We start from the raw sequence: 27373 nt of genomic DNA on the forward strand, positions 1-27373 counted from the left end.
CATCATTTCATTGTCTTCTGGCTTGTCTTTTTTTTTCTTTCTTTGTTTTGTCCTCGATTTCATGTTGAAGACTTTCCTCAGCTGTCAGTAATCCTTGGTTGTCTGAGTGCCTTGGCTGATGGTAGGTTCTACTGTGGGGTACCTGGGTGGGCTGTTGAAGAGAATTTAGTATACCCCTACTCCAGAACATAGTTAGATCTTTCCTATTGGGCTGGTCTCATTCACCAAGGGGAGAGTACTGTTTGGCAAGGTTGTATGAGGGTATCTCAACATTCAGTAGATATTCTTGTAGTACTGCTCTCACAATGGTCTGGAACCGCTCTTTCTCCTCTTCTGGGAGTTCTCGGAACTTCTGCTAGGTTGAGAGAGGTGCTGTGCTTATTGGGAGAGGTCTTAATCAACTTTTAATTCTTGCTCCTGGTTTTAGGCACCAGCTCACTAACCTTCCCCACCCCCACCCCTATCCCCCAGCACACCACCTCTTTGCTCTCCAAGATATCTGATACCACCAATTTCTAAGTCTTGTGAAGACTCTACATTGTCAAACTGTGTTAGCTAAATTAGTCAGTGTGTACTTGTCCATCTGTTTTTGCATTCACAATTTTGTTGCTGTTTTTGTTCCTATTCTTGTGAGTTTGTTTTATAAAAACAAACAAATGAAAAGCAAACTGTACTGTCGGTTTTGTTTTTAGGAGAGGATGATAGTAGATGTGTGTTGAATCTGCCATGTTTACCCAGAATCTCTCTTTAGGTTATAAATATGTACATTTAATTTGTAGGTCTGACCCAAGTGTGCTACCTTATAAATATCTTTGTAATTTATGTGAATATGTACATAACTGTGGGTTACAGGCTGTCCAATACATAAACAGAATTGTCACAGACATTAAAATGTAATTAACAGCTACAAGAACTGTCTACACTCTGTGATCTCTTTTGAGTGGTTTATATTATTTGCAAGTTAAATGCAGTCGATTTTGCAAGCATCATGGAAGTCACTTCATTTAAATGTGATTTCGTGCATTTTATTTTCTATGCAGACATCTGAAAATGACTTGTGACCATGGTCTTTCTGTGTACACGAATTCCCCCCTCAACATGGCTTGCCACAGAGCTCACTTGCTGTCGTGATACTTGTTTCAGAAATATTTTCCTTTAAAAGCACGTGTGGACACACTAAGCAGGGGTGTGTGCACGTACAAATAATCCATCCTGGCACTGTTGCCATGTCTCCTGGCTTCGAGGTATAGCCGGCCCGAGAAGGGGCGTGGCCGGCGTCTTGCGCATGCTCCCTGGCGCCTGACAGCCGCGCTGCCTGTAGCTCCAGGTGTAGACTGTCCTGGGGTCTCTCTTTCTGCGCCCTCCCGTGGCCAGCGTCCATCCTTGACGACCAGCAGAAGGTGTGCAGGGGACCCTTGTGGACCTACTACAGAGTAACAGAGGAGGTTTTCTCGCGGGTTATTAAAATGCAGGTGTTCGGGCTGTCCGAGGTGCTGTCCTGGGAGGTCGTGGAGCGCTCAGTGCGCTGTCAGGGGCTGGGAGGCCGGTGCTGACCAGCCGGCCCGGCCTGGGGGCCGCCTCACCCGGCCGCGTGTGGACCCGGCGTTGGAGCGCGGCCGCCGGGACCCCGGTGTCCCCCTCTCCTCCCCGCATGGAGCAAGAGGCGGGAACTCAGCTCCTCGAGGAAGGCCCGTCAGCTTTTTCGGTGGAATATTGGATTCTGTGACCGAATGTGCTGAAGAGTTACCAGACGCTGTATCAGAAGTAACGTTTTCAGTCAGTTCGGTTCTGTGTGGAAAGTGACTGAATGTATGTTGTGGTGAAGGTTGAGAACACTGCTCCAGGGTACTTCCTAATTTTCCTTTAGGCTGTCTTCGGGCGTCTCAGGCCTGGCCTTTGAGTGAGAACCAGAGGCTCCACTAATAGGGGGACATTTCCTCTCCGAAGCCGCGCGGCTCCAAGCTTGGGGCCCCCACCTCCCCACCTCGCTCTGGGCATTTCAGGCCAAGTACAGCTCCTCTGTAGCGCACGAGAGCTTTGGGGAAAGGACAAAGAGGAAAACCCCAAATGTTGGTTTCAGAACCTAATGTCCTACCCGCGTGCTGGCTTTCTCTTGGAGCGTGGCCGCCGAGGCTCCTCTGAGGCTCTCGTGAGGCTCCGCTGAGGCGCCCTCGGTCCAGTCGCGTCCCCGCGGCGGTGTGGGGATGACGGGCCTTTCAGTGCTCTGTCCCCACGCGGGAGAAGCGGCTGTGTCCCAAGTGCACGGATGTGCGGGTACCAGGCCGTGAATGAATGCCTGATTTATCACTTTGGGTCCGTTTTCCTCATGGGCTTTATTTAATTTGTTGGGCTATATGGGTAAATTGTAACGTTAAAAAAAAAGCCTACTCAACCACTCTCCTCCTTCTGTGGAGGAAATTGAGTTTTAGTGTTTATCACTGATATAGCTGGGTGCTACTCTTGTATCCTTATAATGTTAGGATAAATATTAAGGTGCTAAACCTAATATGATGAAGAAATGACTTTAGAAAACGTAAATGCTGAAAAGCTTCAAGACAAAACAAAATAATAAATATTCCCACACCAAACCATTCGGGGCAGTAAATTGATGTCTCTTTAGAAATAGAATTTAGAGACAACTTTTAATTTCAGTTATTAAATATGGTATTTTCTGTTTTATTGATGTGAAATTGAAAGATTTTTAAAGAGGACTTTAGCAGAATCATAAAAGAGATGAGAGACTAGTGAAGATTAGTGATTTTTGAGATAGCAAATTTTACTTGAGGTATCTAATTTTAACTGATTGAGGGAGAGACATGATGGTTTATAAAACTTCTGATTTAAACAATAAATTTAGTCTTTTCTCTTTGTATTAAATTATCAATTTACCAATTGAGATTTTCAATTTCATTTTAATTGATGTAGTGTATATACTGTTTTTCAAGAAGGATTTGAAGATTTGGAAATTCATATTCAAATTTGTTTCAGAGTGACTGCATTCTTGGGTATGATAATTTTAGCTTTTTTCCTGGATGATAATTCTTATAAAGACAAGACTAAAAGAATACCTTTTGTGTCTTAGAGTCACCTTCTTTCTTTGGTACAGTTCATTCATCTTCCATTGCCTCAGCATCTGGCTATAAAAAATGAATAATAGTATTTATTTGAAATTTGTATCTCCATTTTTGGGTGAAAAAAATCTCTGTTATTAGAAGATAAACATTGAGGAACACAACTGTCCTATAAATATTAATGAAATTTTATACTCAAATTAATTTTAAGCTGTTACTCTGTATGAATTTGATTTATCTGAAAATAGGGAATTAAAGAAGGGAAGTAATGTATATTAACTACTCTATCTAAGGGATTGGGGCATATAAAGATGTAATTTTATGCTATTTTTCTTCACACTAGTTTAGTAGACTTGCAGGCATGCAAGAGGAAGCCAGCTACCAAGAGTCAGATAATATGTAAAGAGATAGATTTGTCTAGAGTGAACTATAAAGTGGATTTCTTTATATCAACTTTTATGTGCCCACTGAGATTCTTTAAAAAAATTTAAAAAAAGAGTGGTACATTCCTATGGGGGAAAATTAGTTCTGAGAACCAGTAGTAAAATCATACTTAACTTTAGACATCTGTTGAAAATGCATGTTTAAATATCTTTTCCAATATTCATTGCAACAAAGTGCAGTGGACAATTACAGATATTACTGATTTCCCTGGCGAATGTTCACTACACACCAGAGACCAGTGGGAGTGGGACTGCAGGAGGGCAGCCAGTCAGGTTGTTGTCTGTTTTTTCCATCATCCAGCCGGTCTGGTTGGGTCTGGACTCTGCTTCTCCTGTCACTCCTACTTACCTTCTTCATTCCAGACAGTCCTAGCTCTGTAACGCCCTGGATTACAGTGTCTGAAGAAGCTGAAAAGCTAGTGACTGAAATGCCTCCTCCTGGTCCTGGCTTGTAAGTGGAGATGGGCATCCTGCATTCTGATGGGTGATAATGGGAGAGGCTGGACAGAGCTCCCTGTTTCACTGGAAATTTCAGTAAGCCTCCTTTCTTTCTCCCAGCTACATTATGCGATAGCAAGTCCCTGTTCTGAGCCCCACTCCTGGCTTGTGTTAAGAGACAGGGCTCTGGCAGGGACTTCCAAGCTGGCATTCTGATGGCTGTTTATAGCTAGACCCTGCCTGACCCTGGATGCAGTGCATCCAGCTGGTGCCAGAGGCCAAGGACATCTGGAAATGTCCTAACTTCAGGGCTTAGGATATAACATGGAGCAAACATATTTGCTGTCCAACCAATTATCTAGGTTAAATTTTATTCATTGTCTTTTTATCTATGTGTTGTTTAAAGGGTTTATTGTGCTTTAGTGGCTCTGTGTTGAAGAGCTTGCTTTGAACGAAATCTTGTCAAAGACTGTGTGTGGTAACTTAAATGTTATGATGGCAAACTGGGTTCTCAGTTTTGCCAGGAAAAGCAAATACTTTTTAAGCAGTACTTAACAATGGTAGTGTATATCGTCATAAATTAGAGAAGAGCTACTAAGTGTATTACATTTGGACATTTTACATATGTTGAAATAGTTTAGAAAATTATGTCACTTTGGACTCTAGACCCAATCAGAGTTAGAATATTTTACTAAACATCACTTTCTTCCAACAATCTTTAGGGATGATTATCTATTCAAAAATTCCCTAATAACATCTTACAAACAACCAGAATAAGTCTGAACCTGTTTTATGTTTGTGATCTTCATTCTTGTTTGTGATACTGTGATACCTAGGACCTTTGGATGTCCAATCATGTTTGAAAGGATTTAAGTACTTAATCTCAGTAAGTTTTTTTTTTTTGGTTCTTAGTCTTCATTGCTGCACTGGGCTTTCTTAGTTGCAGCAAGCAGGGGCTACTCTTCCTTGCAGTGCATGGGTGTCTGATTGTGGTGGCTTCACTTATCGCGTAGCACAGATTCTAGGCAAGAGAACTTCAGTAGTTGCAGCATACAGACTCAGTAGTTGTGGCACATGGGCTTACTTGCTGTGTGCCATGTGGTATCTTTTCAGACCAGGGATTGAACCCCTGTCGCCTGCATTGGCAGGCGGATTCTTATCCATTGTACCTTCAGGGATTGGTGATGTTGAGCACTTTTTCATCTACATATTGGCCATTTGTATGTCTTCTTTGGGAAAATGTTGATTAGGTACTTTGCATTTAAAAAAAATTGGATTATTTGCTTTTTTGCTTTTGAGTTGAATGAGGTCTTTGCATCTTTTGTATAAACCCCTTATCAAATACATGGTTTGCAAATATTTTCTCTCATTCTGTCTTTCCAGTTTGTTTTCTTTGCTCTGCAGAAGTCCTTTAGTTTGATGTGACCCACTTTGTTGGCTTTGCTTTTGGTGTCTCATCCAAGAAATCATTGTCAAAACCAGTGTTAGGGAGCTTCCCCCCCTTTGTTTTCTTCTAGTTTTCATGTGTTTGATGTAAGATACAGAACCACTTTCATTTTTTACACATGGGTATCCAGTTTGCCCAACACCATTGCTGAAGAAGCTATCTTTTCTCCATTGTGTGTTCATGACATTGATGTCAAAAATTAACTGACTATGAACATGATCTTATTTCTGGGTTTTATATTCTGTTCCCCTGTTATGTGCCTGTTTTTATGCCAATATCATGCTGTCTTGTTTACTGTAGCTTTGTTGTTATAGCTTTGTATTATAGTTTGAAACCAGGAAGTATGGTGCTACCAGCTTTGTTCTTCTTTCTGAAGTTTGCTTTGGCTGTTTGAGGGTGTTTTGTTGTTGCATATAAAGTTTAGGGTAGTTTTTTTCTATTTCTGTGAAAAATGCTATTGAAATTTTCTTTCTCTCTGACTCTATCAGAAACCAGGGAGCGTGACTTTTCTTGTTTTTGTTCCTGTCACCTCATACAGTGCCTTACAAATAGGTCTTTGGGGAAAGTGTGTTGAATAAATGGGACTGGGGCACAGATTTTGGTATTTGTGTAAAACTAACTTAATGATTAGTTAGTTAGGTTAGTCATTAGTAGGTTAATGATTAGTCAGTTCTGGGTTAGGCCACTTGTATAATAGTTCAACTCATGATACTGATATATAAGTTCAAGGTAAGTAGTTTCTTTTCTCTTAGAAAACATCCTTCTTGTGAAGAAATTACACTTCGAGGGAAGGCAACTAATGTGAGTCTATTTTTATTGCTTTAAACTTAAATTTAGACATGCATATTTTTGTGAACTTTGCTGTAAAGTTTAGACACTGGTTTTTGAAAGGGAGAACAGCATTTCCCAGGTTAGGTGAAAATATGAATACATGTCATTGAAGATCTATAATCATATACTGGAAATCTATAAACCATGTGCGAGTAGAGTCTGTTTCCTCACAGTTAGTTTGTAGATTACAGCTATGATATACAATGCAAATTATGTAGTAGATGCAGTGGAGTCTTGGACACTGTTTCACTATCTTAAGCACTTTAAGAATTTTTCCTAATTTACATGTTTTGCCTGATTGTATCCTGAAGGATAAGCTTGGTCATCCATCCTCTCGTCTCTTTATAGCCCCTCTCTTGATAGTCTCAGGCCCCACTTAGCTTCGTCTGTCTTCTTCTTGAGGCCATGACTCCTATCCCTAACCTGCTCCCAGCCCCAGGCTTGCCTTTTCAGCTGCCTGCTAACGAGTTTATCAAGCTGCCTCAGAAATTGCTATTCCTCCATTGGTTTCTCTATTTCTCTTAACAAAACCATGGTATCCTCAGTCCCCGGGGCAGTGCCAGAGACATATTTAATTTTGCCCTGATTTCCTGTATCGGTTAACTATGTGTTAAAAGAGGGGCCTTGGCCCTAGGTATTCTAGATTCCTAGTCTGGCTTGTTCACTTTTTAGGTATGTGATGTGGAAATCACTCACCTGGGTAGCCTTGGTCTCCTCATCTATAAAGTGAGGATAATGCTCTCTACCTCATCAGGTTATTGAGAGAGTGAAGTGACATGGCCTAAGGTCTAGCATATAGGTCCAGCACATAGTATATAGTAGACCTTCAGATTGGAATTCCATCTTCCACTCCTGTCACTTGTTAGATTATCCTTTGAGAATTATTCCATGGACATGACCTCTGTACTAGCCCATCCCCTCCATCTCCTTCTGTCTTTGTCTTTCGTTCTCCTTCTCACACAGACTCTGCCTTCTTAAATATGCCTCATGCTTTTTATTTTGCCATTATTTTTTTATATGGAAGTTTTGTTATCTTTACCTCTTTACCTCTGTCTGCTGAGATGTGGACCATTCCTCTAAGTCAGTTCCTTTCTCCTTTGTGGAGCATGTCTTCACTTCCAGAATGTGTCTTAAGTGTGTTTCATCATGGTCATAGGTGCATCTTGACGTAGGATACTTTGAGTACTGGTCTTTTCTCCTTGGGATCTTTAAGAGCAGAAGGAGCCATACCTTGACTTAATCGCTGTGGCATAAAGTAGAATAGCCTGCATGTAGTTAATAATCTGGAGAAGGAAATGGCAACCCACTCCAGTATTCTTGCCTGGAGAATCCTAGGGAGCCTGGTGGGCTGCCGTCTGTGGGGTCGCACAGAGTCGGACACGACTGAAGCGACTTAGCAGCAGCAGCAGCAGCAGCAGTTAATAATCAGTTGAATAGTTGACATATGATATCTTATCTTATTAATAGCTGCTAAAATTTACCAAGTACTTTAAAAGACTATCTTTAAATTACTTCTTTGAATATATGGATCTAGTGGTATCTAGATTAATATTTGAGACTGATAAGCATTTATTCATTGTTCCGTCTTTCCTTCTTTACATTGACTTAAGTACCATTGCACTTCAGTATGTTATGTAGCAGAAAATCCATTATGTAGAAGGAAAAAATTCTTTAGTTTTTTAGGAAATGATGGTACTACATGATCAGATTTCAGAATGTTAGAAATTATTAATTAAGTGCTATAAACTTTCTTCATATGTGTGCCCATCTTTCCTGTTGGTGACTTTATTCCCTAGGAAAGTATAGAACCATTTGCCATTTATTCAAAATTAATAACCTTTATAATTCTCAGTGATAAAAGCTGAGTCAAGTAATAGAGACACAAGACCATTCAGAACTATATTCTGGATTAATGTTTTTGTTATTTCTATTCATACTCTGCATTTTACTGTGAGAATAATGAAAACCCTAAAATTACTATAGTTTTTCTTCTGCCAAATTCTTCTCACAAAGTGGAGATGCCAGACTTTGTCCAAATTTAGATGATATCATGCTTTTGCCAGTAAGCTATTGTTTAAAATGAGTTCCTTAGGGGAAAAAAGTCACAAAGAAAGCTGTACTTATTGAGAATGTTCTCTTTGTTTTCTTTTTCTTAATAGAAGGATGGCTTACTGCCACGTTTTGTTGTTGTTTAATGTTATAGAGGTTTTACTGCAGCTCTGTTGGTGATTACAAGCGTGCTACATTTTGGCTAACAAATACAGTAAATGTGATGAAAATCCCCTATGTTGTATGTTTCTCTGAATAACATGTTTATATAACATGCTAAATACTTCTGTTGAAAGAATTGCTTTCCTGAAAGGAGGTTGCAAACTCCTTTCTAGATTTTCAGTGTTTCTGAAGTGTATTATTGAGTATTCCAAATTATATGGATATTTAAAAATCATCCTTAAAGTTTCTTGTTTGCACACACTATCCTTTTTGAGGTCAGGGCTCTGCAGAGATTGAGAATTGTATCTCTGGATGATGTTATTTTCTTATTGTATCTACAAGCCTCTAAATGGAGTTATTTAAAGGTTTTTATATATTTTTTGGAGTCAATAGCACTGATGTGACCATGTAGACAGATTACTTGCACAAACTAATGTGTTTCTGTTTATGAAGTGGCATAATTATGGTGGTCTGACGCTGCTAGCCTCAGCCCTTCTGTGGACCTCATGCTGAGTTCTGGCTTCCCTTGTGGAGTCTGGCCTGCCTCGTGTCCTCCAGACCCTGCCGCATCTAGATGTCTCCTGTAGCTTCTGCTGTTCCGTGTTGGTCCCATGACTCTACCCTGGACTGTGGCCGGCTCAGTTTGAGACACTGGTTTCTGATGGCCAGCCGGCCATCTCCACCTGGATGTGTTTCTCAGAACTCAGTTCTGAGTACCCCACTGAGCTGTCTTTTCCCCATTCCATCATTTGTGCTGTAAAATCACAGTGCAGCTCACTCATGTAGGTCATCCGTCTGAAAGTCACGCTTGGTATTCCTCCCTCACAACCCACATCCAGCTGATCACTAATTCCTGCAAATTACTCAGATCTCTTCTGTTCTTTCTTTTCATGAGTTGAGTTCTTTGCCGTCACTGGTGTGGGCAGTTGCTGTTGCCTCTCAGCCAATTGTCTTTCTCCTGCTTTCAAGTCATCCTCACTTTGAGGTCCATGGACCCCTGAATGTTCACAGATGGACTTCGGAAGCTTGTGGATTCTTTGGAATCAAGTATTAAGACTTTTATATATGTGTGTAGGTGTATTTTTCTGGTCATTATAGCAAACTCCAGGAGATAGTGGACAGAGAAGCCTGAAGTACTGCAGTTCATGGGGTCGCAACGAGTTGGTCACGACTTAGTGACTGAATAACAACGATATTCTCAACGTATCTATGAACCCAGAATGGTTAAGAACCAATTTTTGTGTATTTATTTCTTCACACGTAATCTTCACAAGTCTTCACAGTAATCTTGCTATAATAAAATGTAAATCTGACCTATTGCTCTCCTATTTACAGTTCTTTAGTGAAGTCCTGTCTTATATAAAATATAAACTTGGTAGTCTGATGGCATAGGAGAAAGCATTGGTAACCCATTCCAGTACTCTTGCCTGGAAAATCCCATGGATGGAGGAGCTTGGTAGGCTGCAGTCCATGGGGTCGTGAAGAGTCGGACACGACTGAGTGACTTCACTTTCACTTTTCACGTTCATGCATTGGCGAAGGAAATGGCAACCCACTCCAGTGTTCTTGCCTGGAGAATCCCAGGGACGGGGGAGCCTGGTGGGCTGCCATCTATGGGATCACACAGAGTCGGACAAAACTGAAGCGACTTAGCAGCAGCAACAGCAGCCTGATGGCATGGCTCTTATGAACTTTCCTACCTTATCTTCTCCCAGCTCCCTCTCTCCTTGTGTCTACACATCAGTCCACTGAAGTTTTGTAGTTTGAGTATATACCATGCTTGTTTCCCACTATTCTTTGTGTTTGAAATTACCCATTCTGAGTCCCCCTTCCCTGTTTGCTTTAGTTGTCACTTTCTCTGCAAGTAAAGTCTTCCTTGCTCACTGGCCCCCAACTACATTTAGGCAATTTCTGTGTTAATTAAAACTTCTTTCCCTATGTTAAAATTATTGATTTATATTGAACGTGTCTACTTCTGAACCTGTGATCTTCAAGTACATTAGGCCTGCCTCTGAAATCTCATTACATGTGGAACTTCTCACATCACTGCATTTATTCTTGACTTTTGATTAGTTGCCTAAAATCTTATGAAAGACTTGGTTCTTCTCCTGCTTTTGACTTGATCAAGAGACTACCCATCATCATGTGTATCATGATGGCTGTATATCATGTTAACATCTTCTCTTTTTGCTGTGCTATGCTACACATTTTGAAGTTCTTTAGTTTTGCTACTTATCTTTTCTCCCGTTTCAGAAATTGCTTCTGTCAGCCAGAATTCTTGATTGTAAGCAATAAAACTCAGTTTGGCCTATTCCAACCAGAAAAGGAAATATTGTCAGGCTAGTGGGAAGCCGCAGAATAGCCAGGAAAGTTGAAAAACTGGGCTCACAAGAAGGGAAGGCGCATGAGTCCCCACCACACTGTGAGGATGATGACAAGCCTGGATCATGAGAACAGACAGCATTCACAGTCCCTCAGTAAATGGCACCACAGCTTGTCCTCCACCATCACCCATGTTGGTCGCTTGGTAACATGCACATGTGATGTGCGTACACACTCAGTTGCTCAGTTGAGTCCGACTCTTTGCAGCCCCATGGACTGTAGCCCACCAGGCTCCTCTGCCCATGGAATTTCCCAGGCAAGAATACTGGAGTGGGTTGCCATTTCCTCCTTAGGAGATCTTCCCGACCCAGGGTTTGAACCTGCATCTCCTGCAGCCCCTGCATTGGCAGGCAGATTCTTTACCACTCCCCGGGAACAGTATAGCCCCCATCCCCTACTTCAGATGACAGTCACAGATCCAAATTACAGATCCAGAAGTTTCAGCAGCCCTTTCCTTGGGTTCCGCTAATTTGCTAGAGTGGCTCACAGAAATCAGAGAAGCATTTTAGTTACTAGATTACTGGTTTGTTGTAAAAGATGTAATTCAGCAACAGCCAGATGGAAGAGGTGAGTAGGTGAGCGGGAAGGGGTGGGCCGCCCACAGTCTTGAGTGCTCCATTCTCCCATCACCTCTGCATGTTCAACCACCTGGGAGCTCTCCGAATCTGTCCTTTCAAGTTTTATGGAGGCTTCATTACATAAGCATGATTGATTCAATCATTTATCCTTGGCGACTGATGCAACTTCCATCCACTGTCCCCCTCCTTAGGAATCAAGGGGTAGGACTGAAAGGTTCAACCCTACAATTGCTTGGTTGGTTCTCTTGGCAGCCATTCCCCAGCCTTAGGTGAGTTTTTAAAACCCTAACAAAAGACACCTCCTAGGCTCTCAATTAGCTTCCCAGGTGGTGCAGTGGTAAAGAATCCATCTGCCAATGAAGGAGACATAGGTTCCATCCCTGGGTTGGGAAGATACCCTGGAGGACGAAATGGCAACCCACTCTGGTATTCTTGCTTGGAAAATTCCATGGACAGAAGAACCTGCTGGGCTATAGCTCATAGGGTTGCAAAAGAATTGGACGTGACTTAACAACTGAGTACCCATGTAGGTTCTCAACACTTAGGAGGTTTCAAGGGTTTTTGGAGCTCAGTGCCAGAAATGAGGACAAAGACCAAATATGTATTTCTTACTTGAAATCACCACATCCTATCACATTCAATGAGGAATTATTCAGATACTAGAAGTGTTCATAGCCTGGGTAGCCAAATAGATGGACCAGTGTCTACCACACTGCTGTTCTACCACTTGGACTAGATGTACTTCTGGAAGTTTTTATTGGTGGGATATATGTTATTATCATGTGATTGTTTACATAGTGGTTGACCATTTAGGAAGTTTTCATGTCAGCATGCCGTTCAGTGAGGTGGAGGGAGTATTTTAATAATACTGTTTTATGAGGAACCTGGCGGGCGAAGAAGTAATGCAGTCTGACAAAGAATTTGTAGCTGTTCAGGCGGAACTGGAGCTTGACCTTGTGCCTGCCACTCCAGAGTCCATGCAGCCTGTTTGCACTGCACCAGCCTACAAGACCCAGAGCCCTGGTGTGGTGCTTATTGGGGCTCAGGAAAGTGTCTTCACAACATGCACACTCAACATGCAACCTCTTCCAAGGACAGCGATGTGCACGAGCAAATCTGATTCTGCAAAGGCCAGTTTGGCGCCAGGTATTCTTGTTCTGTCTACTTGTATTGTTCAGTGTTGTAACATCTGTCTGGTCGACTGAAGCCATATGTCATTCAAGTGGAACCTGGACTTTGGCATTGGCCTGGCAATCACTAGGCTGTGGAGTACAGCAGTAACAATTAGGGATACTATCTGTTCATTAAACCAGTGGAATTTACAAGCCTTTTGTGACTGAGCCCCACACCTCTACCCTTTGGAAAATGAGAGTACAGTTGGTTAAGCCCTCGTACTTTTTTCCTTTCTGTGAATTGTGTATTTGTTTCACATTTGTAGATTACTGTAGAAGCCAAGTAGATTAGCACTTTAAAGGATTATAATACTGGGAAATATGTTTTGGAAATAAACTACCTCAAAACAAGTAGTATGGGAAGTGTTTATGTTGATTTTTTTCCCCATATCATATTAAACACTTCTGCTTTTATTGAAGAACACTTATTAAATTCTTAAAAGACGCTTACTCCTTGGAAGGAAGGTTATGGCCAACCTAGATAGCATATTTAAAAGCAGAGACATTACTTTGCCAACAAAAGTCCGTCTAGTCAAGGCTATGGTTTTTCCAGTGGTCATGTATGGATGTGAGAGTTGGACGGTGAAGAAAGCTGAGCACCGAAGAATTGATGCTTTTGAACTGTGGTGTTGGAGAAGACTCTTGAGAGTCCCTTGGACTGCAAGGAGATCCAATCAATACATCCTAAAAGAGATCAATCCTGGGTGTTCATTAGAAGGTCTGATGTTGAAGCTGAAACTCCAATACTTTGGCCACCTCATGCAAAGGGTTGACTCATTGGAAAAGACCCTAATGCTGGGTAGGATTGGGGGCGGGAGGAGAAGGGGACGACAGAGGATGAGATGGTTGGATGGCATCACCGACTCGATGGACATGGGTTTGGGTAAACTCCGGGAGGTGGTGATGGACAGAGAGGCCTGGCGTGCTGCAATTCACGGTGTCGCAAAGAATTGGACACGACTGAGCGACTGAACTGAACTGAATTTTAAGAAGGATATTAGATAATTTTTATGTAAGAGGGACAGCGGGTTTGTATCTTACTGTTTTTTATAAAGTATAACATCAGTTTTTGCTGTGAATTAAGATATAAGCTTGATACATGCATATATACACATGCTGGGGCATAGGTGTATGTGCTAAGTTTAGTATTCCTTTGTTTTAGAGTAGGGATCTCTCATATCTTGTAGGGAAAATTGAGAGTAAACTCTTTCATAATGATGGAAGGAAAACAAAACAAAAACAAGCAACAAAAATCTCAAATCCCCTCTGCATTGGTGGATGGCTGAGTATTGCCACAGTAGAAGAACTCTTCCAAACGTGGGAAGGTTTTAGACGTCTGTTCTTCTGGGAGCCCACATCCTCCCCTCGCCCTCCCTGGTGTAATTGAGGTGTGAGGTTGGGGCTGGGTGATGAGAGAGTGCCAGGTTCCTGTTGCCGAGGGGCGAGGGAGCTGAGAGCATGAATCTAGGAGTTAGAGGAAATATATTTTCAGGGGAGCGGGGCATCATAAAGTGAAGAATCACTCTTATCAGTTGGGAGAGTCAGAGGGGAAGACGGACTGGACTCCTAATCATGAAGGAGAAAGAGAAACCCAGGGAGCCTGTTATGCGATTGTGTGTCGTGTGGCTGTGTTAGACAGAAGCCCATCCGAAGCCTTCACAGGGAAGTTGATAAGTTGGTGTAGTGTTTAAGTTGCCAAACATAATGGTTCATATTGAATAAGAAAATTTTATAATTATTTAATAAATATGTTGTATAAAATTTGCATAAGAAAAATACTGATAGCTTTTGGTAGGTGGTGTTAATTTTGTATAGGAAACATTTTACTTTGACAACAGTTTGTCTAGTTGTTTTCTCATTGCTTCTAATGTAGAGAAAAAGGCCAAAGAGAAGGATTTGGAACCTTGGTAGAGAAAGTGTTGTAGGCTTGATTGAGGTTAGAAGGGCTTTGAAATACAGGAGGTTGTGTGTCTGTGCAGCTGCACTGTTGCTGTGTGCTGCCCTGGGCCTGTTGGAATTTCCACAGCTCTGCCAGGTGACTGACTTGTCACTGCGCCCAATCGAGCCACCCCTAACCACCAGCCACTCCCCTTCCTCCTCCCCCACAACCCTCACCTTGGCTGAGAGGTCTGGAACAGCCTGTCTGTGGGCCTTCCTAACCTCAGCAAGCTGATTTTAGTTACTGAGTATCAGAGTAATCCTCAAGTTGCTTATCTGGACCCAGATTAAGGTTTGACATGTGGTGCTTGAAATTTTGGATATCAGATTTGAAATTCATGATATGTCAAAAGAAACTAGAAGAAGTTAGGTAATTTTTAGTAATCTTATTTTTCAAATAAACAAATACGTATGTATATAGTATCACCTATACCATATTCATGGTCTTTCTCTGAGTGTGTTCACGGGTGATGTATTGTCTTCGATTTTGTGTCAGTCACAGGGAGTCTGAGGAGTGCATGGGTTCCTGTATCTCAGTATTTACTCCTTTCATCACCCATTATTGAAATTTTAGTCTAAGTGGTACCCACTGGGGCATGCTGAGTGTTTGTTTATGTTGATTAAAGGGGAGCAGTTATAGAAATAATTTCTAAATGGTAGGTATTCTTTAAAAATTACTGCATGGTTTTGGAATGCAGTATTTGATTTCAGAGAGCAGAAAGTTTACCTCCTTACCAGTGGCTTATTTGGGTTACTGTGAAAAAGATGTGTTCTTGGCCAGTATGTGAGGAAGCATCCTGAAGGTGTGTGTGGTAAGGGGGAAAGCCTTAATGCACTGAAAATGTTCCCAAGGGCAAGTTGCAGTTGATACTTAAGAGTTAACTATAACTCATTATCTTGGGTGGTAACTTATGTTTATGTTTTAAAATGAAATGTACTCATTTATTACAGAGTCAACCATTCATACAGCCAGTGCTTTTTGGGGGTGGGGGTGGGGAGTTGTTTGTTTGTTTAAGCATCTGCTGTGTACATAGTGTGGCCTGGGAATTAATCAGAATTCCTCTCTATCATTACCTCACACTGCACTGAACTGTTTATGCTTCATTCCCTTAATGTTTCCCTTCTTTGCCAACTGGGTTTCTGTTACTCAACAGAGAATCCTCTTTTTTCTCTTCTCTTGCCAATTGAGAGTCAAGTCCTCTGTCCAGGCCTGGGTCCAATACTTCTGATCTGAACAGCATTTCCTGATGCTCTGGGACTTGTCTCCCCAGCTCTTCCAATGAAAACTACCTGCTTCCTTCTCTGCTGTCCTTCTGTTATTGCTCAAAATCTTCTTTTTTATTCTGAACTGTAAACATATGTTCTCTCTCCCTTCTGTTTGTAAGCTGCTACATGCAGAGATTTTGTAATATTCATATTTCTATCTTCTATAGTGCCTCAGGTGATTCTTTGACACTTTATTATTGCTCAATAAAATGTTGAATCAATACATGTGATATAATGGAATGTATAGAAAAGTTAGAGATCCATTTGAGAAAACAAAGCATAGATACAGGTACCGACTCTTCAGCATGCCTTGCCGTAGCTTTCTCTTTCAGTGCTGCAGTCTGTTTGAATCAGGAGACCAGACAGCAATCACTGATTCTGTCACCAATTGACCGTCTACTCTTAGAACCTTCATAGAGAAGGCTCTCTGTGAAAGAAGAGTAACTCTGCCCTTTTTCATAGAATTATCACAGAGCTGAATGAGACCATCAGTGTGAAAGAAGTTTGAAAGCACTCTGTGTGTACATATGAAGTATTGATACTGTCATGAATTTGGGGAGAGGTTAGCTGATAACCAACTAACTCTGACTCGATGGACATGAGTTTGAGTGAGCTCCGGGAGCTGGTGACGGACAGGGAAGCCTGGCGTGCTGCTGCCTGTGGGGTTGCAAAGAGTCAGACACGACTGAGTGACTGAACTGAACTAGCTGATAACAATGAACAGTTTTTACAATGACATCTTTCAGGTAGTTACTGTAGTAAATTGTTTTGGAGAAAAGAAGCTGATAAACCGTATGCTATAATTTGTGGTATAGGGAATTTCACATGGAGGCCTTGGGTAGAGAACAAAGTAAGGTTATGATAAAAGAGTACAAGGAAAGTGTGAAGAGAGAGAGAGTTTCATAGCTTAATTTCTGTATTTTCTAAAGTTACAAACTCAATGAGTACAACTGCCTTCAGCTTCTTTTGCTTCCCAGTGTCAGTTGGTCAGGGAACATTTGTGAGACACCGTCAGGCTCCCTGTTCTTAGAGCGTTCTTGCCCACTGCCTCTCTACCTGTAATGAGATAGTCTTTCTTGTGAGCATTTGCTTTTTAAATTACATGTTAATTGTCCCTATTCTTCTTAGTAGCATCATTGCAAATTTTAGGCAGTCATAGTTATAACTTTTTTCCAAGTGTTTCCCCCAGAGAGATTATTTGTGCAAATATTCATATGAATCTGATGAAGAACTCACTGCTAGGGAGCCTCAGAATTGCCCCAGGGACGTGGTGGTCAGGATTTCCACAGTGAAGGTCTTCCCTGCTTCCCCTACCCCCCAGATAGATATATTGCCTTGTCCCTGTGAGGTTTTACTTTTCTTCTTTTGGGATCTATGTGGGAATCAAAAGAAGTCATAGCTGGGACTCCGTGGTGGTCCAGTGACTAAGACTGCGCTCCCAGTGCAGGGGGCTCAGGTTCAACCCTTGATCAGGGAAGTAGATCCCACATGCTGCAAGTAAGAGTTCACATGCCGCGAGATCCTGCGTGATGCACCTAAGACCCAGAGCGGCCAAATAAAGTAAAGAAATAAATATTAAAAAAAAGAAGTCATAGCTCTTTCTCTATACTCTTTATATTTAAAATTTTACTCCTATCTCATTTTCCTTGCTTTGCCTCCTCTGGAATTCAGTTCATCCTGTACTTTTAATCTCATTTCTTCCCTTCAGCTATAAGAGAGCTGTGTACCATCTCTGGCACTTGCCTCTTGCTCACCATTGCATGCTCTCCTTCTCCCAAGTCTCTGCTCAGGACACTTAACCTGCTCATGCTTCCTGTCTCTTCTTCACCCATTCTTGCTGTGACTCCTAATTCCTTCCAGGAGTTGCTGTCTCCTTCTCTCTGAGCAGTAGACACTGTTGGTGAGTTGTTACCCTGCTCTGTTGTAGTTTGCCTTCTCTCTGTTTGCTGGTTATCTCCTGTTGAACTGTTCAGCTTGCTCAAATCAGCAGTGGTTCTGTTTCTCTGGCAGTGCATTGTGTATCAATGGTAGCTGCAGGTCAGGGAAAAGGAGCTTGAGAAACCAATATCCATGGACACTGATTTATTCTGATACTTGGAACAGCTTGCTCTGAGATGCTCTGAAAAAATCATCCTTGAATGCAGTGTTTTTAAAAACTATTCATTGTGATCTATTAGTATGGCTATGAAAGCAATGTATATTAAGCTGCAGCCAGAAAAAATTTTTAAGAGATTTGAATATGAGAAGAATATGAATGCATCACAGTGTAGTAAGGATGTCATGTGTGTTCAAGGTTGTGATCTAAAACATAATTCTTCTTTTGATTTGAAATCAAAACATTTGAAAGCCATTGGTCTGATAACCTTCAGTATTTTTAGCTCCTTTGATTCCTCACCTCCTTTTCTTTCTAATGGAAATTTTTAAGTTTTTTTTTTTTTTTGGTAGTTGAGACAAAGTAGAATTAGAATATGGCCTATTCACAGGACAGCTTGATGGAAAATCAAAAGCACAGTTAACTGATTACCGATTGCAGGGCAGGTCACTTGCCCGGCACATGGATCCAGGACAGGGTGTGGTCAGGGCAGCAGCCCGTGTCCCCACAAAGCCCCAAAGGAGCCTGCAGTGAAGGCACCACCTGGAGGCTCCTCTGCAGGTTTCACTCAGGAGGATTAGGACTTTTTCAGCACCCAGGCCCTCACACTGGGTTTGTCCTGGACGTACGGGGTAATCACAGTCCCACCAGTGTGGGGAGTGGAGGACAGTGGAAAGAGGTTTTAGGAGACACCAAATGACCAGATACTAGTGTTGTTACTTGTTTTCTCTGGCAGTAAGAAATAGCTAGAGGTTTTAAGTGATTGTTATAATTATCGAATGTGATTAACATCTCTGGTTAGAAAATGACCATTTTTCACTAATTCCTCATTCCTGATCTTGATTTCGGGGAGACTTCCTGACCTCAGTGTTTCCTTGCTACTCTGATGGCCTTCCACTAGTCTTGTAAACAACATTCTTGAAAGAAAACTTAGGTATGTCACAGGAATAGCTGAAAATCGTCCCCCACCCCATAATATGTATAATGTATCCTTTAAATTTAAAGGATTTATTAAAGTGAAAATTATTGTGGTATAATGTTTGAATTCTGGCTTTTTCTTTTTAAAGATAATATAATAAATTGATTTTTTTAATAGTTAAAGTAGAATTAGCGTACTGCCTAATGAGAACTGTTTTAGCCCACGTATCTTTATTTGCCATTGAACTGAAGGGCTGTATTTTGGTATGATTATTTTGTAACCCTTCATGTTTTAGCAAAATAATTAAACAACTTTTGTGTTACCCCAGAGTCTTCTGACTTCCCTGCAAAGGTACTTGGAATGGATAGTCCGAGACCACATCCGTGTTCAAGTATAGTTTTGTTGGGGGATAATTATAATTTTGATTATTTGTTGTGTTTCAGAATTGAATAGGTTAGAATGTCTACTTTAATGATTTAAAATAAATCATTAAATATATAGAGGAGATGGTAGAGAAAGAAGTCAAACATTTAATTTTTTGAAAATTCTACATTAAATAAATCTTCCTCTATCCATCCCCAAGTGTCTTTCTGTTAATGATTTTAAAATGTCAACATCCTATATTTTTTCCTGACCAATCTTTTGGGAATATTTGGCACATGTGTTCCATCTGATGAAATTAAAAAAATTGCAGACCTCAAGGGAAATAATTAAATGATTTTTCTCCTCTTATATAAACATTTGCTTTGAGATATATTTATATTTGAAGGGCTTTGATATTTTTATCTAAAGCATCATTTTCCCATGCTGTCTCAGCCTCATAATGAAACTTCTCTTTAAATTATTAATATCCAATATCACAAGTTTATCGTATGGGTTAAATTTATGTGCCTAATGACTCAGCACGAAGAGCCTCCCCCTTCCTCCCTTTTGCCTTGAGTATATATCTGTGTTGGTAGAAGTTTTATGTCTTAATCCTTTCTGATTTGAGCAGTTAAAACTTAAAAAAAAATTTGTGTACATTTCCCATTTGTAACCATTGTGTTTTTGCTCACCTGTCTTCCTTTTTTCGACCCCTTTCCACTCCAGCTGCTTGTCCGATGTTCTTTGGGCTCCCCAGTATCTTTGTCTGTTCTTACACTTCTCTTTGCTGAAACAGAGAAGATCTTCAGAGTGTCCTTTGCTCTTCCTGTCCCAGCCTGAGCATTCTCCATGCTTCCCTTACATACTGCTCCCCACTGTTTCCATGCATTGACTGGGCGTCCTGGGAGAGTGGAATGAGCCCTGGTTGGGGAGGGGTGTATGCAGAGAGCTTAGTTTTTATTTGTGACTCTAGCTGGGTGAAATTGTGCACTTTTCCTAACCCTTGACCCTAGCTTCTTGATCTTAATAAGGAGAGGGTTGAACCAGTGATCTCTGAAATCTCTACCAGTTCTAATAGTGCATGATAAAGTAATTTACAATAAAGTGTAATTAGGCTTAGCCTTCTGAGGATGGGGGAATGGATGTATATTTTCAGCTTAAAACAGTAGCTTAATGATCCAAATATGTGACTGTGTGTGTTGCCTGTGTTTCTGAGCATTTCTTCCGGCCCTCTTCACCCAAACCATCTCAGACTATGATGCAAGGAGTCAGTTTTTCAACCACTAATATGCATATACATTTCCTCTAGTCTTACCTTTGCACATGAGGTTCAGGAAAGCTATCACTGATTTTTGAGAGAGGACGAATTAGTAGTAGAAACATCTCCCAATGTAAAAGGACTCCTTTATTTGCAGTCCTCATTATTTGTTATGAGTTCATTCTGAAAGTCAGGGCAAAAAGTGGCCAACTAGTTATGGTTATCTGAAGCCTGTTCTGTCTCTGGGTAGCACTGGACAAAGCCTGCAGCTGTCTCCTCTCCTAGTCAGTGTCAGCGCCTCTACTCAGGGAGAATGCCGGTCAAGGTCCCCATACAGGCTCCTCCCCTGGGACTGTCTATTCTTAGATCCTTCAGTCTACTGAAGTCTCAGAGTCTCAGAGGAAGCCAGGTTTGGGTTTTGGCCGTGTTATGTAGAGAAGTCTGTCTTACTGTTTTGCGTTACCATTAGTATTATTTTTCTCCATTTATACATTTTTTACCATATACGTCATTTACATTTGAGAGTGGATAGATTAATGAGTACAAGTTTCTCCTTTAAAAGATATAGAACACTGTATGTTTTTAAAGGATCACATTTTAACGTAATATTGTTTTTTAGATGTCCATTTTTGAGGGGCTTGGTGGCTTTGTACTCACATTTTTATGAACTCGGTTACTAAAATCATTCCTTTCTCTCTCCCTCTCTCGTTTTTGGAGGGGAGCAGGAGAGGAAAAAATATAGAAAGGATATATAAAACAACTAACCCCCTCACTCTCAAAAGATGAACCTTAGGCTCTTGGAAAAATACAGTCACATTGACTCTTGCAAAAAGGCACACATACACGGGATTTAAATGCATGTGCGCACACACACACACACATACACGGGATTTAAATGCATGTGCGTGCGCGCGCGCACACACACACACACGCGCAGAATTTAAATGGGTGGCATAAAATCCTCAAGGTAGAAATGGCCTGCTGTGAATCCTTTCTCTCCTCATGTTCCCCCATCATCATGTTCCCGTCCACAGAAGATACCAGTTGCTTGTCTCGCCATTGGCTGTTTTAAAATTCTAGTCTGATTCTGGTAAATCCTTGTTTTCTCTGTTTCCCCTGCTCCATAGTTATGTCCAATAGAACAGTCCTTTCAATCTAGCATTCACTGCACATGTTCCAGTCATGCGGTTACAGAGTTGACATTGCAGCCTCAGCAAAGGTTATCTCTTTAAAATTCTCTGAAATTCCCCTTTGGCACATCCATTTTGGCAGCTGGGTTTATATGGGAAAGTGGCAAAGCTCTTGGCTCCTCTTTTCTGCTTTATGAAAATAGAAATCTCTGGCCAGAAGGGCAGCAAGGCAAGAAGCTATAGATAGTTCCCATCAGTTGCACTGCCGAGTTTTTCCGTTTTTACCTGCAGTACATAGTATTCTTACCGTGTCCGTGTGGACCAGGTGGTGGTTTTTAAAAACATGAACATACTGTAACCTCACACTTAAAGTCTTATTAGAAAACCCTGCCATTGGAACATGTGTGTGAGGTCCTGCTGTACTGTTTTGACTTTTGATTTTGTAACCTCTTTATATATTTTTTAAAGAATTGAAACCACTCAAAGATTATGTTCACCAATTCAGAACTACCTGTTGCAGTTTGGGCAGCATTATGACAAGAAAGATGGAAACTCCAGATTGCTTTTCAGTGAGATGTCTTCATTACTAAAGAAACAACATCACATGTCTGTTTTCTTGGTTAAGTGCTTTCCTGAATGGAGACATCTGAGGTCCTGGGAGACAGCTCAGGCCTTTTCTTTCGCCCTCTCTCTTTCCTTCCTTCTTTTCCTTAAAATTATTTTTAAGTAGCGTTTTCTAGGAAAATGTTGCTTCTGTTAACAGAGTTAACCTATTTATTACTACAGATGGCTTTCAGAGCCCTTCTTTTCTTTCTGTACATACTGTGAGCTCTGCAGAAGTTGGGCTTCATGCAAACCATGTTGATGAATTTCCATAGTTCTGATTCTCTGATTTAAAAATGACTACATGTGTTTGGTATGGAAAATACTTACTTTTTATTTTGTTTTAAATGTAAATACTGATGAGCTAGGTGTCAGAGCTTCTGCATTAGAAATGAGCAAGGCTCCTTTTACTATTAAATTTTCTTCCTGCCAATATTACTATTTGTATTAGTAAGGCATATAGACTCATAGGTGAATTTTTATCCCCAAGATGATTTATGAAAGATTTGAGACCACTTCTTTTGGTATGCCGGTTTTGTTTGCTTCAAGAATAGGGAGTCTGAATTAATCATTTACTCTTAGGTTGACCCCTCACCCATTCATATGCATTGGAAATATTTTAAGCTAAAATGTTTAGAATGAGATTTATCATCTTGTACTTTGCATACTACTTTCTCTCTGAGGCTGCAAATTATTTTGTTATGCTTCTGTTTTGTCAGAGAAGCGCACAGTAGACCTCATAAATCTGTGATATCAAATGCCCTCGATGAATCCTTGGGAAGAAAGTGTTTTAAAGTGCATAATTAAGGCACTTGAGCATAAAACTACAATTATACACTTGTGTGTTAATTTTGTGTACAGTAAGACTTTATTTCAACACTGGTTGTAAATGAGAGGAAGCATTTCTGCCAGTGAATGCCTGCATTTTATGAATACTTAAACAAAATCTCCTCGAATTGGCTGACCTGGAAAGAAAGGTGAAAACATCTGTAGTTAGGAGGTAGAAGAGAATACAAAATTTGAAGTAGAGGTTTCTTTTTAAAAGTAAATACAAAAGTGATTTTACTTTTGTGTACAGCCGTGCTTGCTGTGCCTTTGGAATCATTTACGCTATTTTAGCTGCTATTCCACAGTGAAGACTAACAGTTAAAGCAGTTTAGATGAGGCAGTGGAAATGATCAAGGGACTTGAGGGCAGAAAGCAGTTGACAAGGAATCTCTGATGGAGGAGATTGAAGGCTTTGGCTGGCATTGACTGACCATACATTTGTTAATCAAGTTCCAGGTACTAGCATTAGCGGACATTCCTTGAAACTTGGAGTTCATTTTATGAAAACTGAAGGATGTAGCACTTTACAAAATGGATAATAATGTTCCAGAACTTGTTACCCTCAAGAGGTAGCCTGGACTAGAAATATAAATTAATTTAAGAAGAGTATAAATAAATTTGTGGATAATAGAATAGTGATTATGGAGAGGAAATAAAGGCTGTTGAGGACATGTCTCTGACTTCTGGAAATTGAGGTCATGAAAGGCACTACCACCAGTTCCCACAGCCACGCAGGGTATTCACTCTGCAAAACGCTGCTCTGACCTAGTATTCACATAAGCTGCCACTGGCTAAGTATAGAGCGGTTGGACTTACAATAAGCAGTGAAATTTTGTAGGTAATTAATAATTATAAAGAAAATCCAAGAGAGATTACATGTATATTATTCTCACTGTTTATAATCTTATATTGTGTGTACCTGATAAGGAAGCTTTAGAAAACAGAATTTATCATGAGAAAAGAATTATTGCTGATAACAAATGAGAACTTTTCAATTTAGTTTCACAAACCAAAAAGTAAATTTATTTTCTGATATGAAGTAGAAAAAAAATTTTTACACTAAAGGAGTGGGCTAAAGCAGCCCAGATACGTTGGTTATTTTTCAGTCTGTTAAACAGCAGCAGTGTTTATGGTCCGAAAGTTATCTGTTAGGAACAAGGGCTTGGACAGAAATGGAAGTGGGCTCCATAGCAACGAGAGCTGTGTAACCAGCTCCTTTGTGTGATTGGTCATTAAGCCTGTTCTGCTGGAGTTTAGACACTGTTTGACCCTGGACTGCACTGCCCACTCTTCCAACCCCACGTTGTCTTTTCTCTGTTACTCAAGGGAAACTGGATGAAATTTGAAGGAATTTACAGCTTTAGTATACAGTGCGTACAGTAAATATTCTGTGTACATTTGTTGATTGTTTCTCCGTTTTCAAGCATGAAGGAGTAATTTCAGGAATCGTGGCGTTCCCCTCACCCCCCGCCGCCCCTGCCCCCACCAAGCAAACTTAAGGACAAGATTTAGTTTTTTTTTTAAAATAAGAAAGTGAATTTTAAAAGCACCTAAATTGTTTAAAAGTCCCAATTGGGAACTTAGCTTAAAGGACTGTATGTAGTGGAGCATTTGTAGGATTTGACCTTGTAAACTTCATTACCTTCTAACACATTATTTTTCACTGGACATGTCGACATAATAAAATTTTCTCTTGCAATTTGTTCACACACACATCGACTCAGCATCTAAATTCTTTGCTGTAGGGACTTTTCAGTCTGTCTTTTTTGCATGAAAAAATAGCATTTACTCTTTTCTGTGAAATCGGAAGCCAGTAGAATTTGCCACAGTAATGACTAAAATTTAGCTGCTCTGAGCTCATGATTTTTCCTGTGCTTTTCGCTTTCCTTTTTTGTAGAATTTGCCTGGAAGAATTCAAATTTATGGTCAAAAACAAAAATTAAGAGGCTATCTGCTATTAAGTATAAATTATTGTAATAATATACTTTTCTGATAATTCTTAGAAAGACAGCAATAATTAATCCAAAAGAAATTGCATGTAGTTGTAGATTCATGAAAAACTCAGAGTTGGCCTAGGAAATGATACATAACATTTGATGTATGTACTTCTGGGCTATTAACGCTATACTCACCACTCATACACAGATTTTCATATTTAAAAAAATGTATGTATGGAGTAGGAAATGGCAACTCACTCCAGTATTCTTCCTTGAAAAAGCCATGGACAGAGGAGCCTGGAGGGCTACAGTCCATGGGATCCCAGAATGAGACACGACTCAATCACGCACACATGCATGTATATGGTTTTGTAACCTGCTACCCCTAAAGTCCCACCTCAGTAATCCATGGACATGCTTTCTTCCTATTCAGTACATATTATGTACAATTAGATTCATTCATTTTAATGGTTCTGTATTTCATTGAATAAAATATCATTACCCTCTTCCTTTAAACCAGCCTCTCTTGATGTACATTTAACCATTTAGGCTGTTTCGCTCTTGAGTAGGGGCGCTGTCATGGGGCTGTGGTGACCTTCTTGCTGCAGATATCTTTGCATACTTGTTTTATATTTTTCCCTTAAGGTAAAATTCTCAAAAGCAGAATTCTGAGTTAAAGAGATACTGTTTCTATATATTGTGCATTGTGCATGCAGTACACGTTCAGTTGATTCCAAGTCTTTGTGACTCCGTGGACTTTAGCCCGCCAGGCTCCTCTGTCCATGGGGTTATCCTGGCAACAAAACTGGAGCAGATTGCCATTTCCTCCTCCAGGGGATCTTCCTGACCCAGGGATCGTGTTCCCATCTCCTTCATCTCCTGCATTAGCAGGAGGATTCTTAACACTGAGCCACCTGGGAAGCCCATATATATTGTGACTTTTATTAAATATTTGAATTTACATACTCATTGCGATTATTTCAGTATTAATTGCTATGTAATATTTTCAGTTTAGTTGCTCAGTTGTGTTTGACTCTTTGCGACCCCATGGACTGCAGCACGCCAGGCTTCCCTGTCTGTCACTAACTCCTGGAGCTTGCTCAAACTCATGTTCATCGAGTTGGTTAGAATTATGTAAACTGAAAATATGAAAACTCCCTGTTAAGCATCTCGGAACAGTTACTATTTTATTATCAAATAGGAAACTTACATCTAGGCGTAGGTAAGGCAGAAGTGGTTTGACATAAATACATTATAAAAAATGTGAAGTCAAAAGTTTGACCAAGTTTGGATACCTTCTTTGTTAGTAAGTGTATGTACATATTTTAAAGATATGCATACAATGAAATGCTCAGCTCTTAAGTGTATGATTTGATGGGTTTTGACAAATAATGTACATCTACCAAACCAGTTCAGATACATAATATTTTTTTTCCTCCCAGGAGTTTGCTCATCCATCTTTCTAGCTAGTCCCTTTATCCCACAACCACTGTTGTGACTACTAACACTATAAATAAGTTTTCCCTGTTTTTGAATTTCATACAAACATATCATACAGTGTGTTGATTATGTACATTTAATATAGTTCTAGAGGAAAATATAGATGCCAAGCCAAACTGTTTTTCTTAGGACAAAAGGATTTGAAGCAGATATGAAAATTACATACTGGAGTAAGAACAAGAGGTCTTTCAAAAGAATGAAGTTGGACCCTTACTTTACACTATGTATAGAAATTAACTCAGAATGGGTCAGACCTAAAATCATAAGAGCTAAAGCTGTAAAATTTTTAGAAGAAAGCATCAGGAAAAGCTTTATGACTTTAAATTTGGCAGTGATTTATTGGACATGAAACCAAATGTGCAGGAAACAAAAGAAAAGATAAGTTGAAGTACATCAAAATTAAAAACTTCTGTGCGTGAAAGGACACTATCATGACAACAAAAAGGCAACACTCAGAAGAGGCGAGACTATCTGGAAATCATGTATCATTTATGGGATTAATATCCAGAATATATAAAGTACTCCTACCACACAACAACAAAAAAGCCTAAACAACCCAATTAAAAAATGGGTGAAAGACTTGAATGTAGTTTTCCAAGAAAATAAATAACTGATAAGCTTGAGAAGAATGCTCAGCATCACTAATCGTTAGGGAAATGAAAAGCAAACCTGTAACGAGTGTGATGCCGCTTCACACCACTTAGGGTGGCTATTACAGAACAAACAAAACAGCAGGTGTTGTCATGGATGTGGGGCACTTAGAACCCTTGTGCACTGCTGGCAGGAATTAAAAAATGGTATTCTGCTATGCAAAACAGTACGGTAATTTCTCAAAAAATTAAAACATAGAACTACTATTGTTGTTGTTGTTACTAAGTTGTGTCCGACTCTTTGGGACCCCATGGATTGCAGCACACCAGGCTTCCCTGTCCTTCACCATCTCTTAAAGTTTGTTCAAACTCCAGC

The 27373-nt window shown here is 40.3% G+C and overlaps 1 protein-coding gene and 1 long non-coding RNA gene across 17 annotated transcripts in view; one reads left to right on the forward strand and one right to left on the reverse strand.

The window, feature by feature from the left end:
• ARID1B (AT-rich interaction domain 1B) overlaps window positions 1-27373 on the forward strand; it is a 418737-nt gene that overhangs the window by 91755 nt on the left and 299609 nt on the right. The gene's annotated exons all lie outside the window — the stretch shown is intronic.
• LOC145521309 (uncharacterized) lies at window positions 1004-20690 on the reverse strand. Its single transcript, XR_014065310.1, has 4 exons — window positions 20467-20690; window positions 19844-20052; window positions 3069-3137; window positions 1004-2350 (listed from the first exon to the last, which is right to left on the reverse strand). It is a non-coding gene; the product is annotated as an uncharacterized LOC145521309 (long non-coding RNA).

Source organism: Giraffa tippelskirchi, chromosome 9, assembly GCF_054371585.1.
Source record: "Giraffa tippelskirchi isolate mGirTip1 chromosome 9, T2T-mGirTip1v1.2.pri, whole genome shotgun sequence".
NCBI lineage: Eukaryota > Metazoa > Chordata > Mammalia > Artiodactyla > Giraffidae > Giraffa > Giraffa tippelskirchi.